At 39.6% G+C, this 12,014-nt stretch overlaps 1 protein-coding gene across 2 annotated transcripts in view; it reads left to right on the top strand.

Moving 5' to 3' along the window:
* Positions 1 to 12,014, top strand: part of SNTB1 (syntrophin beta 1) — a 107,194-nt gene that overhangs the window by 22,595 nt on the left and 72,585 nt on the right. The gene's annotated exons all lie outside the window — the stretch shown is intronic.

Raw genomic sequence — 12,014 nt, 5'->3', positions numbered from 1 at the left:
GTGCAGGAATCTGGACAGCATCGCATCAGGGTATGGGAACAGCGTGGGCATTTGGCCTCCTTGCAACATCCTGTTTCCCCAAGTTATCACAGCAAGTCTACACTTTCTTTCCAGCCTTCACTTCCTGAGCTCTCCTCTCACCATGCCCTTCTGCTGTTAACTCTTTTTCTTCCTGCTTGGCTAGGAAGGAGAATTGAGTGCCATGTGCCAGGCTGCCTTTGGTGCTTTGCCATATGGAGATGAAGGATGGAGGTCGGGAGGAAGGAAAACCTCACTGTGTGAAGCCAGAATGTGGCAGCTGGGCCAGGCCACCACAAAAATGTAGATCTTTATCGGGAAGGGAGATCTCCTCCTGCAGCTTTGCCTGCTTTGGCATCATGTCTGTAAGGAGAGACAGCAGTTGGTGGGCATTCCTGGGGATGAACATAGCTGGCCTGGAAGCTGATATTCAGGGAGAAAAGCATAACAATATGGATGAGCTTACAAGATGCTCCTTTCCTTTATGTCTGCTGCATTTGGGTACTCTGGAGCTAGGCATTGTATCCAGCCAGCGTTTTTCATCACCACCAAGGACCAACCACCATTAATTTATTTGTAGTCCTTTCTTAAACCCAGGAATACCCAAGACTATGTCTGTGGCAGGTATCACACACAAGTATCATGTGACATGTAAATGGCTTATGTGGAGGATGACCTCTTTCTTTAAGCCTGCTAGCTGATAATGTCACAGCATGCTCATAGTTCTCTAGTAGGAGAAATGATGGAAACTCATTGCTTTCTCCATCATATCTATCATCAAACATGTTTTTTTATCACGTTGTAGTACATTTAGTCTCCTGTTACATCTGGAACCTGGTACTCTCTTACTTACTTATTCTCTTTATCCTTCTCAGTGCCTTTTCTTGTTGTTCCAAATCCTTTTTCAGATGGGGTGACTGAGAGTGCATGCAATCCTGGATTTGCAAACATATTATCAATGTGTTTCTCTCTTTTACAGCCCCTGAATACTGAGCTGATATTCTCAGAGCCCTTTCCACTAACATGCTTAGATTTCTTTACTGAATTACAATAGCTCATGTTAATCTCATCAGTAATCCCTTATGGGACTGTCTTGATGGCCATCCAGATTGATTTGAAACAACCTTAAAAGGCTTATTGTCCAGCATCAGACTGGGAGGCAGATACCATCTCCCTGAAGAGCTAGAACATGAGGGGCTTGGGCAGAGAGAGAACAGGAGAGTTGAGAGCTGGTGAATGAATTCTGGGGTGAATCTGTCCTCTGAAGAACTGCTGCCAGCTCTGCTTACACAAGAAAGAATACACTTTTTCACTGCAGCCATGGAATAGCTTCAGTGGCCATGGTGAAAGGCACGTGGGAAGGGTTTTAGTAGCCTTCCATGTCTCTCTTATTTACTTCTATCTTTAATTTTGCTGCTCAGTCCCTCTGTTTCTTACCAAATCCTTAAATCTTGACACAGACCCATTCCCTGTTGATGTGGCAGCATATTTGTCCTCTAACTGTTTTAGGCCACTGTATCTAAATTACATGGGGAACAAAACTGCCTTTGAATTCATTGGTTGGCACAGCATAATTTCACCCTTGTTTGAATTTCATGGAGGACAAGGATGGAGTTACAGTGATTAGAGATGAGGTGGATTCCTTGGGCAGATGGCAGTTGTTGGGAAAACAGCATGGTTTTCAATGCTCTGGCACACAGAGAAGTGGTGACGTCTCCACCAGCTTCCAGGGATTTTGGTCAGCTATGACAGGCTTAAATTGCTTGATCTGACTGAAGGGATGCAGGGAGAGCTACATGGCCAGGAGTAGGAGGAGCAGAGTTGCCTTTGCAGAGGTGAGCTGTCTGTTGAGGCTGGTTGCATGAAGCTGGTCTGTGTGTAATCATGTTTTTATACTTGTAAATTATTTTAAATGAGCTTTTTTGGAACTCGTGGAATTAAAATAAGAATCAATTTTATGCTTTTTGCAGAAGCTTTAAGTAAATTCAGACTTCTGAAGTGGTGATAGTTGCTGGCTTAAAACCTGTACATTAATCAGATTAATCAGATGCTGAGAGCATGTTATATCTGGGATGTCTGCACTAAATAAAACCCTTCTTCTCCATTGCTAATTGAATCCTCATTCCCATCCAAAGAGTAACACAAGTCATTTAATTAAAGAGAAGAGAAATTAGGCAGTCTTTCCTGTCTTTGTCTTCTTACAAACAGAAGTGGCTCTGGCTCTGGGCAGCCTGGTGACCCTGCACATAGCAGGGGGGTTGAAACTAGATGATGATTGTGGTCCTTTTCAATCCAGGCCATTCTATGAAGTATACCAAATGTAATGTCACAATAAATACTTGCATGTCATATAATTTGATTATTCAATTCTCACTGTTAGATAATTTTCTGTAAGTAATAACTTGAAGAAGAAAAATGCAAATGGGATACAAACATGATAAACATTTAAATGGAGGCTTCCTGTGTGTGGATTTAAATCATGATAAAAATCACAAAGCAGCTTTTATATAAATTAAAATGGTCTACCCCTGCAGAGGGGAGCATTAAGGATACGTTAGGAAGTGACTTGGAAGATGCTGGCACTATCAGACCTGGAACAAGGAGGATTAAATATAAAAGGTCCCTGAGTGCCCATGCTTGCTATCAGTGCTGGTTTGCTTTGCAGCATTATGATACGTCAGTCGCACACTGCAGAAGGGCTTATGGGGGGACTTTAGTTTTAATATATAGAAGAGGAGAAGAAAAAGAGAAAATAGATACCTGGTTTCACAGGGATTCGTGCTGCCTTCATTGCACCAGCACCTAGCGTGGTCTCTACCTTTCTCCTCAGCCATTTGAATCTGATAATCTGTTTGTTCTTAAACAAACCACATTGTTTGTCAGCAAACTCTCACTGGCTTGGAGTAGTTTGGCTTTGTTGTTTAATGACATCCCTTAATTAATACATTAGCCTTACAGAAAAACTCACCAGCTTATCTGCTGCCTGACTTCTGCCCCTGTTTGGTCTGCCCTATTTGTATTGAGATACATGCCTAAAAAAACAGTGGAGGTTGGGGTGCTAGCATCCAAATGTAGGCTGGAGCGTCCCTTCCTCAAAGCATCCATAGTCTAAATAAACAGCAGTGAGGGAGAGGAGAAGGGAACACAGTGTGTGCATAAGCATTGTGTTAGCTCCATAATTTTTTTTTAATCCTTATTTTATGGCTTTGTCCTTGAAGTAACAGACTGCAGGAGCCTACATAGCAGCCAGCTCTCCAGCTGCGATTTTTATGGGAGCAGGTAAGGCCACAGCTGGTGCAGCGCCTGCAAACCAGGAGGCAGCCACCCTGCTCCTTCTCTTCTGCACGCAGCACCTCACACAGCCTACCTGGGACTTTGCTGAAGAACAAGATGCTTCCTTTTCTGTTCAAGGCATATGGGTTCATTACTGGGAAGTTGCTGGTGATGAAATTACCTCTGGGTTTTTCTCCTCCCCCCTTTCCCTTCATAGTGATTACAAAGTAATAGTTTGAAAATCGCCTCTCCTTGAAAACAGTCTTTTTTTTCTTGTAAAAATGCTGAAGAGAGAGAGAAACTTGTGAGTAAGCACTCAAACCCCTGCTCCCTGTACCTTACACGATTACAGTGAGTAAATGCACTCTTCAAATACATTCTTGAGCTCTGAAAAAGGTAAAAACTCACAGCTCTATTGCACTGTGATTTCTTTTTTTCTTAAGCCATCTAACTTTGCTTTTACTCACAGCTATCAATGAGTTTTTTCCTTCAGTGGAATCCTACAGTGCTGGTAACCAGAGCTAGCATGGGAGGGTCTCTCAAGTTTGGAGAAGAGGAGGCTCAGGGGAGACCTTGTTACTCTCTACAGTGATCTGAAAGGAGATTGTAGCCTGATAGATGTTGGCCTCTTTTTCCAGGTAACTATTGATGATAGGATGAGAGGACCTTAAGTTGGGCCAGGAGAGGTTTAGGCTGAATACTAGAAAAAATGTATTCTTAGAAAGAACAGTATTAGAACAGGCTGCCCAGGGATGTTGTGAAGTCATTGTCCCTGGAGATGCTGAAAAAACATGGAGATGTGGCACTAGTGGACAAGGGTTAGTGGTTATGGTGGTGATGCGTTGATGGTTGGACTAGGTGATCTTAGTGGTCTTTTCCAGCCTAAATGATTCTGTGATTCCATGAAAAACAGAAACGGGAGTTAAAGGATGGTGTGTTGGCCCAGCTTCATTTCTAGGATTGTGAGAGCCTGGATCAGTGGAGGACTCTGGACTAAAATGTGCTTGCAAACAGTGCTAATTTGACAACCCCGGAAGAGGAAAAGTTTTATCCCAAGAAATGTTACGTTAATTTTTTTTTTTTTTTTAAGATTTTTCTTTTAATGCACTGAAAACTTCAGGTGCTCTAACCCAGAGGTCTCTTCTGCTCAGTTTTTGGTGCACTAGCAACCTTGAGAGCATTTGGAGGTTTGGTCATAAAATTAAGAGTACAAAATAAAGCTTTCCACTGGTGTTTGAAATTCAGTTCGTGTCAGTAATAACTGAATCTTGTTATCTGATGGTTGTTCGGTGACCTTCACAAAATGAACAGCTTGTTTGGTTTCCTTGTAGTTCTCAGTAGATAAATACCTGTGTTGCAGGAGTTACTCATCTATGAAAATTCTCTGGTTGTTTCATATTGGGGTATGAGTTTTGGTTTTTCTTCTCTTCCCTGAGAATTTTACCTACTCTAATTCTGGAGGGAAATGAGCACTGAACTCACTTTCAGGAACAGTTACTGTATAGCAGTTGAGCTACAACCAGAGCAAACTGAAGAGCTGGTTAAATTAGTGGGGAGAAGCAAGTGTTTACTAGAGATTGGAAGGCTAATGCAAAAATAATACCCTGCTGAGCACAGGAGGGGTACTAAAGGAGCAAGGAGGACAGTACCAAAAAAGCAAAGACTTTAAAAAAAAAAACCAAAGACTTTAATTAAAATTATGTTTAAATATGCTGTACTGGCATTGAGGCAGCACAGGAGGCATTTGGAGAGTAAGAAGAAGGACTTTTTCATTTCCCTTCCCCTTCTTCCCTTTTACTGTTTTTCCCCCTTTTTCTTTTTTTCCCTTTTTTCCTTTTTTTTTTTTTTTTCTTTTTTTTTTTTTCCACCACACCATGGTTTGATTCTGGTGCTCCTTTTCCTGTCAAATGCAGGCATACAGCTTTTTTTCCATGTCTTTTTTAACCCAGGAGGCAGCCAGATGTGAGGTTCCTGTTCCAGACCTGTTTGCAGCACATTTGCTGCCTGCATCAGCTCCCTGCTCATAGACTTCTTGCTGGGTTATTCAGAGAACAGAAAATCCCTGTTGTTGAAGCATAACAGGTTATGTAAGGGTTTTGAAAGTACACCCTCTAGCATTTAAAGTCTTTCAAGTTTCTTAAAAAAATTACAGGCTTGCCAGGTTTTCCTGCCAGGGTCTTTTATGCACCAAAATTTAGGATCCTTTGTAACATCATGTTCTGGCCTCTCAAAAGGTGAGTAGCAAGCTTTTTCTGCTGCACTGATCAGTAGTTTTTGTATAAATAGCAGAGGGCAGTTGTATTACAGGTGCTGGATAACTTTGACATGAACCTGTGATCAGACTTAGATCTGCAGTGGGTTGACAGATCACAGACATTTTAGCACTTCTTTATTGAGAGAGACAGAAGTATTTTTAGTCTTTTGCCCATAAAGTTTAGTAGGAAGTTTTCTACCTGGATATAGAATTTAAAATGTAGTTTAATTCTTTCTGCATGTTGTGTTTCCAACTGAGAGACACAAGCTTAAGAACAGATAGACTACTTTAGGGCCACCTGCCAAAAATAATAATAATAATAATAATAAAGCCCTTCAAAACTGCTTTAGTCATTTGATTACCTGCTGTGTATTTAATGTTTTATTCATTTCTTATGCATGGTGTTCCTTGCTCAAGTAGCAGGTGATGCTCCTCACATCTTGGCTGCAAATTAAACTGTCTTCAATTCTGGGGACTTCTGTCACTATTTCATATACAGACCTAAGGGTTTTCTTGTGAGCTGGTGGTTGTGAGCGTCAAACAATCCGTCAAAATCCAAGTCCTGCAGGCTGTGTTACAGGCCTCATTTCAGAGAGTAGAACCTCATCTGAATAGACTCACTGTGTGTACCAGCAATTTAGTGCTGATAAAATCCACCGCTTCTGCCATATCAGCTAAGAGTAGATGTATCTCTACCATAAACTTCCTGTACCATGGGTAACTCAAGAATCTTAAGATCCCACTGTGAATTTTTCACGAGTATTGAAACAACATGTCCCAGACAACATGTTCCTATTCTCTTACACTCTTGCCACATGAGCTTGAATTACTCAGTTGGCCTCTTTGTAATGCACCTTGTCCCTTGATGAGGGAAGATTAATCAAGATGACTGTAATGAAGTTTAGTATCATGAGGAATGACCCAGGAGATCTGAAGAATTCGTCCACCAAAAGCCAACATTTGACATGTTTTTCATCCTAAATAGACTTTCTTGTCTTGGCTGTACAAGTTTCAAGGAAGCCCTTCAGTATGTCTGCTTACTGGGCATATCTTTCTAAAGTTTTATCTTAAGGGTCAGATTGTTGATGTGTTGTCATTTTCAATTACATTTGTTTACTGAAATCTTGTAATTAGACTAAGAAATCTGTGTTTAGGCAGTGATGCCTGTGTAGGCCAAAGACAGCTTGATGCCATTGTGCTGGTATTGATGAAGCTCCCTTGGTAAAACCAATATCAGGATTTGCAGAAACCAGCTAATAGCTTTCCCATGGAAAAGAAAGCATTCTTACGTTGTTGAGAGAAAGAGATGGTGGCCATCACTAAGCTTCCAAAGTAACCCGATCAGTCTGAAGTGCTGGATAGAAGGCTTTTGTTTTGGATTTTTGGTTTCATATATGAATTCTCATTTCTGCTTCAGCATGCAAGTAGTATGACTGAGTCAACTGATCTATTTTAAGTTTATTCTAAATACAACTGTCTGGTCTGACTGTGATTTGTAACAGAGACAAGTGAAAGAAGAAACAAAAAAAAAAACAACTCTGTCATATGCAACCCAGATGTGTGATACAAGACTTGTATTCAACCTTCCTGATAGAAATGAGGAAAATAAGAAACTTTCCACAGTTGATTTATCCAATCTGGTACATTCAGTTTATATACATGATGTCTTTCTGCTCTGGGAAATGGCTTTTCATGTTGTGTTGCTTATTTGTATTCTTATTGCAATGAAGACAAATTCTTTTAATTTATTCAAGAAATAGAGTTGTCAACAGACATAGTCTTGAGATGAAAATATGCTTGCATATTTTATTTAGGTCAGTACTACATAAGAAATTGCCAGCAATCTGTAGACCTTCTGATACCTTTTGATATCCAGGAAACACTCCAGGAAATACTTGGCTTACAGCCTGCATAATTCAAGAAAACTTTTGAAAATGTTCAGACTAACTGAAACCTTTTTTCAGTCCGTCATGCTGTTGACCAGAGTTTATTTGCTTTTCTGTTAAATATAGCTTTTTTAAAAAGAAATAGTTCTTCACATGAAAAGAGAAACATCAGGGACAAATTCAATGACGCAAACAATGCAAAAGTATTTCCTGTGTTATTCCATTGCGTCTGTTAGTTCTTTGCATAATCTTTTCTTCAGAAATCTTATCTAACCAGTCGTATCCAGGCAACATGTTTTGATTGTTTAATCTTGAAAATCCACAGTGTATGAAAATTAAAAATTCCCCAAAATGTGGATTAGTGTTTGGATCTCATATACATAAGAACAAAGACGGTGTTCCTCGTAGCACTGACCCATGCTGGGAAGTCAAGGTTGGAGCAGTTGTCCCACACCCTCAGATGAAATAGCTGAATTACCTGTGTGAAAAGTGGGAATGACCATTTGCATGTGATCCTTGTTTTTCCTTACCAGTTGCTGGAGATAGTCCCCACCCAAGTCCTTTTTCTTTTCTCAGATCTAGTTTTTGTGTTGAAAAACTGGGATTTGCAAGCACCTGCAGTTCCTAAGGCATCAAATTGCCTATCATTGATAGTTTTTAAATTTTGCAAGTTGGAACAAGGGAAATTCCAATTCAATATTAGGTAGAAAATCTTCAGAATGTGAGGTCAAGCAGTGGAACAAGTTGCCCGAAGAGTCTGTATAATCGCTGTCCCCGGAGGAATTCAAAGCTTGTCTGGACAAGGTCTTGAGCAGGCAGCACTGACTTTGAAGTTGGTGCTACTCTGAGCATGGGGCTGCACCAGATGACCTTTGGGGATCCCTTCCAGTCTATCTTGTGAGATTTTGTTCAGTGTTTAATTAAAAATCTTCTGAATACTGTCTTAGTGCGTCCAGGATAAGGAAGATAAATGTGGGTTCTTTGGATTCATTTATCATTATTTCTGTAAAAAGCCAACCAGTCAGAGAAGATGATTCTGAAGAAATGTGTGTGAAACGCGAAGAAGGTGGTGATAGCAGAAATTGGTAGAAAACAAAGTTTTGGTCCTGGAAATGTAATCACAGAATGTTGTTGCAAATACTGCACATCTTGGAAAAGAAACTCATTATCTTCCTTACGTTTGCAGTTTTTATTCTTTTTTTTTCAAAGTAATGGAAGTGTTTTTGTAATTAGTTTCTGGATGTCCAGACCCTTCTTAAGATCTCTGATTTTTGTAAGCAAATCCATGCCTGGCAGCAGCCTGCCTATTGTATGTGCCTAGCAAAGCCTGTATCAAGAGAATAGTTAAAGTCTTTAATCTTGTAAAGAATTAGTTTACAAATGCACACCCGAGGATTCCCACAGAAGCCAGCAAGCAGTGTTTCCTTGTAGACTTGTTTGCTTGGGAAAGTTCAGCTGACTTCTCCTTTTAACTCTGTCTACCACAAAGTCCTTCATATTAGAAACATATTTGGTATTTTGTGACTTGTTGATGATTAACTATTTTTATCCATGTACACCAGATTCATGTATTACTTTCATGTAGCTTGAGGACCTTTAAAATCTAAAATATTTAAGGAAAGAGTGGGTTATATTGAAACGATAGTTTCCTATAACATGCTAAAATATTACCTCCTTTCTTCAGCTTGGATAAAGTAATGGTTTTCTAATAAATCTGAGACTGAGTTTCTTTCCCCTTCAAAATGGGCAAAATTCAGTCATCTGCTCACTGATCAGTAATCAAGTGACAAATTAATAAGCAATGACAGATCAAATGACCACAGTAATTTGCTGGATGACTGTGAGTGGCTGTAGGAGTCAGAACAAGGTGGGAGGGATACCAGGAGCAAGGCACAGGCCATCCATAACCAACTCCTATCAATCCCCATGAAAATAAGTGTGTCTCTGTAAAATCATGCTGCGTTTGCGAGCAACGAGGCTAAACAAACGGGATGATGAAGTAAATTGGATTCAACCTTAGCAACCCCACTGCGTCCTCAAAACTAACACTTTGTCAGCTCTGCTGCTGTCAGCTGGGTTTTCAGATGGTGCACCAGGAAGGGGTATACATTTCGATTTAGCCAAGACTCGTAGCTCTCTGTTGGAGACTAACTGTGATCTTGTTTCTATTGTAACCAAGAGACTGTCTCAATAAAAGGGCTGTCTGTATGCAAAGGGAATTTGCTTCATTGTTGAAACAACTTTTGACCCCTGAATTTCTCTCCTGCAGTACTAAATAAATATCTTGGAGCTCCTGACCATTGTGTTTACCACACAGCCTGGAATGAAATTGTGGCTGTCAATATCGTCTTCTTATTGCCAGGAAATAAAAACAGTTTTCTGTGCAAACTAAAATATGCTGAGGTGAGCTTCGACATGTTTAGAGTTATAGGATCTGAAATCTTGGAATTTATTTTGTTTTGGTATATACATTACCCACATTAAGGTAAATTTCCTGGATATTATTCCTGTAACGTCAAACTTTTTGCTTGTTTGTTACCCATTTGTAGCTCTGACATTTGAAGAATCAAGTTCTGTGCTCTCCTTTTTTACATACACATTTTAGCATTTAAAATAGAAGAGCCTCAGAGTAACTGCTGGTTGACAATGAAGATGAATGTGCTTTGCTCACAGAAAACAAATTCTGAAAGACCTTAACTCATAGCTTTAACTTTTAACTTCAGCCTTATGATTGTGCATGTGGGACTGGAAAATGTTTCAGCAATGCAAGCCTGGGCAATTAATATGATGAAGGCCTTGGGTATAGGTGTCATTTGTCTAATGTAGCTGTTCAGAATGTGCCTCCCGTGTGGACACTTCAGTTTCTCAGAGGAAAAGTGAGTTGACTTTGCTTTGTGGGCACAAGCCATTAGGCTTGAGTACCAATTTAAAGTAAATTCTGAAATAATTTTGTTGTAGGCTAGTGCTTGAAGTAGTGAAAATTAATTGTAATAGCTGAAGTGATTTTGAATAGGAAATACAGCCATTTAGTTTCTCCTGACTGGATAAAGCTAATTATTGTCATTTTACCATTCAGAAATGGAACAAAGTCATAGCTGATTCGATGGTTGAGGAAGGCTTTTTCACAGTTTGGGTTTTAGCTATGTAAGTAACATCTCTTTATTCCTTCAAACAGAAGAATTTGTCAGTTAAAACAGACTATACTATCTAACTACTGTGTTTTTAAAAATATTTTTTTTTAAGATTCTGAATTTAATTCTTCCCTGAGTAAAATCCTCACTGTTTAGTACAAATGCCTAATTTTTTTGGTTTCAACAGTAAGCTTTTCACAATTAATATTGGCAGCAAATAACAAGATAAGTTTACTTGACTAATTTCACAGAACTGTTTTTTGACCTCTGTATGTTTTGACAGCTCGGCCGTAGGCTTTAACTCTTGGTAATTTTGCTAGGAAGCAGCACTGAGCGAAGCCATGCAGTGACGATAATCAAATTTACATAGTCCAGCATCCTCCTCCAGTGGCTTGTTGTGTTCTGCTTGTCCAGCTCTCAGGCAAACACTACGTTGTTCGTACCTCCCTTAGGATCTTTGATCTTTGGGGAGACAAAAAGCAGAACATTTGAAAACACTCAGGTTTCCATGAGAGGTTTCCAAGGAAAGGAGGGCCTTGCTATAGACCATGTGTGTGACATAGTGGTTCCTGGACCATCTAGATGTCTGCTGATTGGTGTATGTTTGCATGGTGGTAGGGGTATAGAGCATTGTATAATTCTATATGAGAAAAGACAATGCTAGTTCATTCTTTCACACTTATAATCTCTTAGATTTATCTCTCCATTCAGTTTTCCCTCTCACAGAGAGTTACATTAAAAGACTGTTCAATTTCACACCTGCTGAGAGAAGTAAAAATAAATAATTGGGTTTGCGTTTTTTTTGTTTTTTTGTTTTTTTGTTTTTTTGCATCTCTCTCTTTTGTCTGTGTAAGATACTATCAAAATAAAACTGCTTAAAGGAATGTCTGGGTGTCTCTGTCCTATCTCTGTCAGTACAAGCTCCATGTTGGAAACAAGGTAATCCATACTTTGGTTTTGAAATAGGTTTAGGGAAAAAGGAGAATGGAAGTGTTCAATTTTCTTGTTTTAAGATTCACTAATTGGGATTTGCAAAACATAATGGACTGCCTTGCCATCTCTGGTTATGGTTTGCAGTCAAAAGAATAACGTATATGCATGTGATTTGGGTATAGTAATGTAGTAATCAAGCAAACAAAAAACCACCAATAACAAACAACAAAACCACCTGTTCAATTTACTCTTATTTTCCTGCCTCCCAAGTCTGTGCAGCACCACTTCAGCTTTTACAAATTGTAATTGGCTAGGATGACCTTGGATTTAAAATACTGGATTTGATGCAGAATCAGTGCAGGTTTGTCTAGTGGAGTCAGTTGGTCTTCTGGGTGCAGTTCATCCCTCTGAACTTTAGTTAAATGCTTGACAGCTAGCTGAGACAGAAGTACCGACTCTTCCCTGTTGATAACAGAGAAAAAGAGAAAAATTGGCAGCTCCAAAAGCTGATTTCTTCCC

The sequence above is a fragment of the Phasianus colchicus genome, chromosome 3 (assembly GCF_987193195.1).
Source record: "Phasianus colchicus chromosome 3, bPhaCol1.hap1.1, whole genome shotgun sequence".
Taxonomy (NCBI): Eukaryota; Metazoa; Chordata; class Aves; order Galliformes; family Phasianidae; genus Phasianus; species Phasianus colchicus.
The sequence above is the reverse complement of the archived record's forward strand: the minus strand, read 5'-3'. Positions and strand labels throughout refer to the sequence as shown.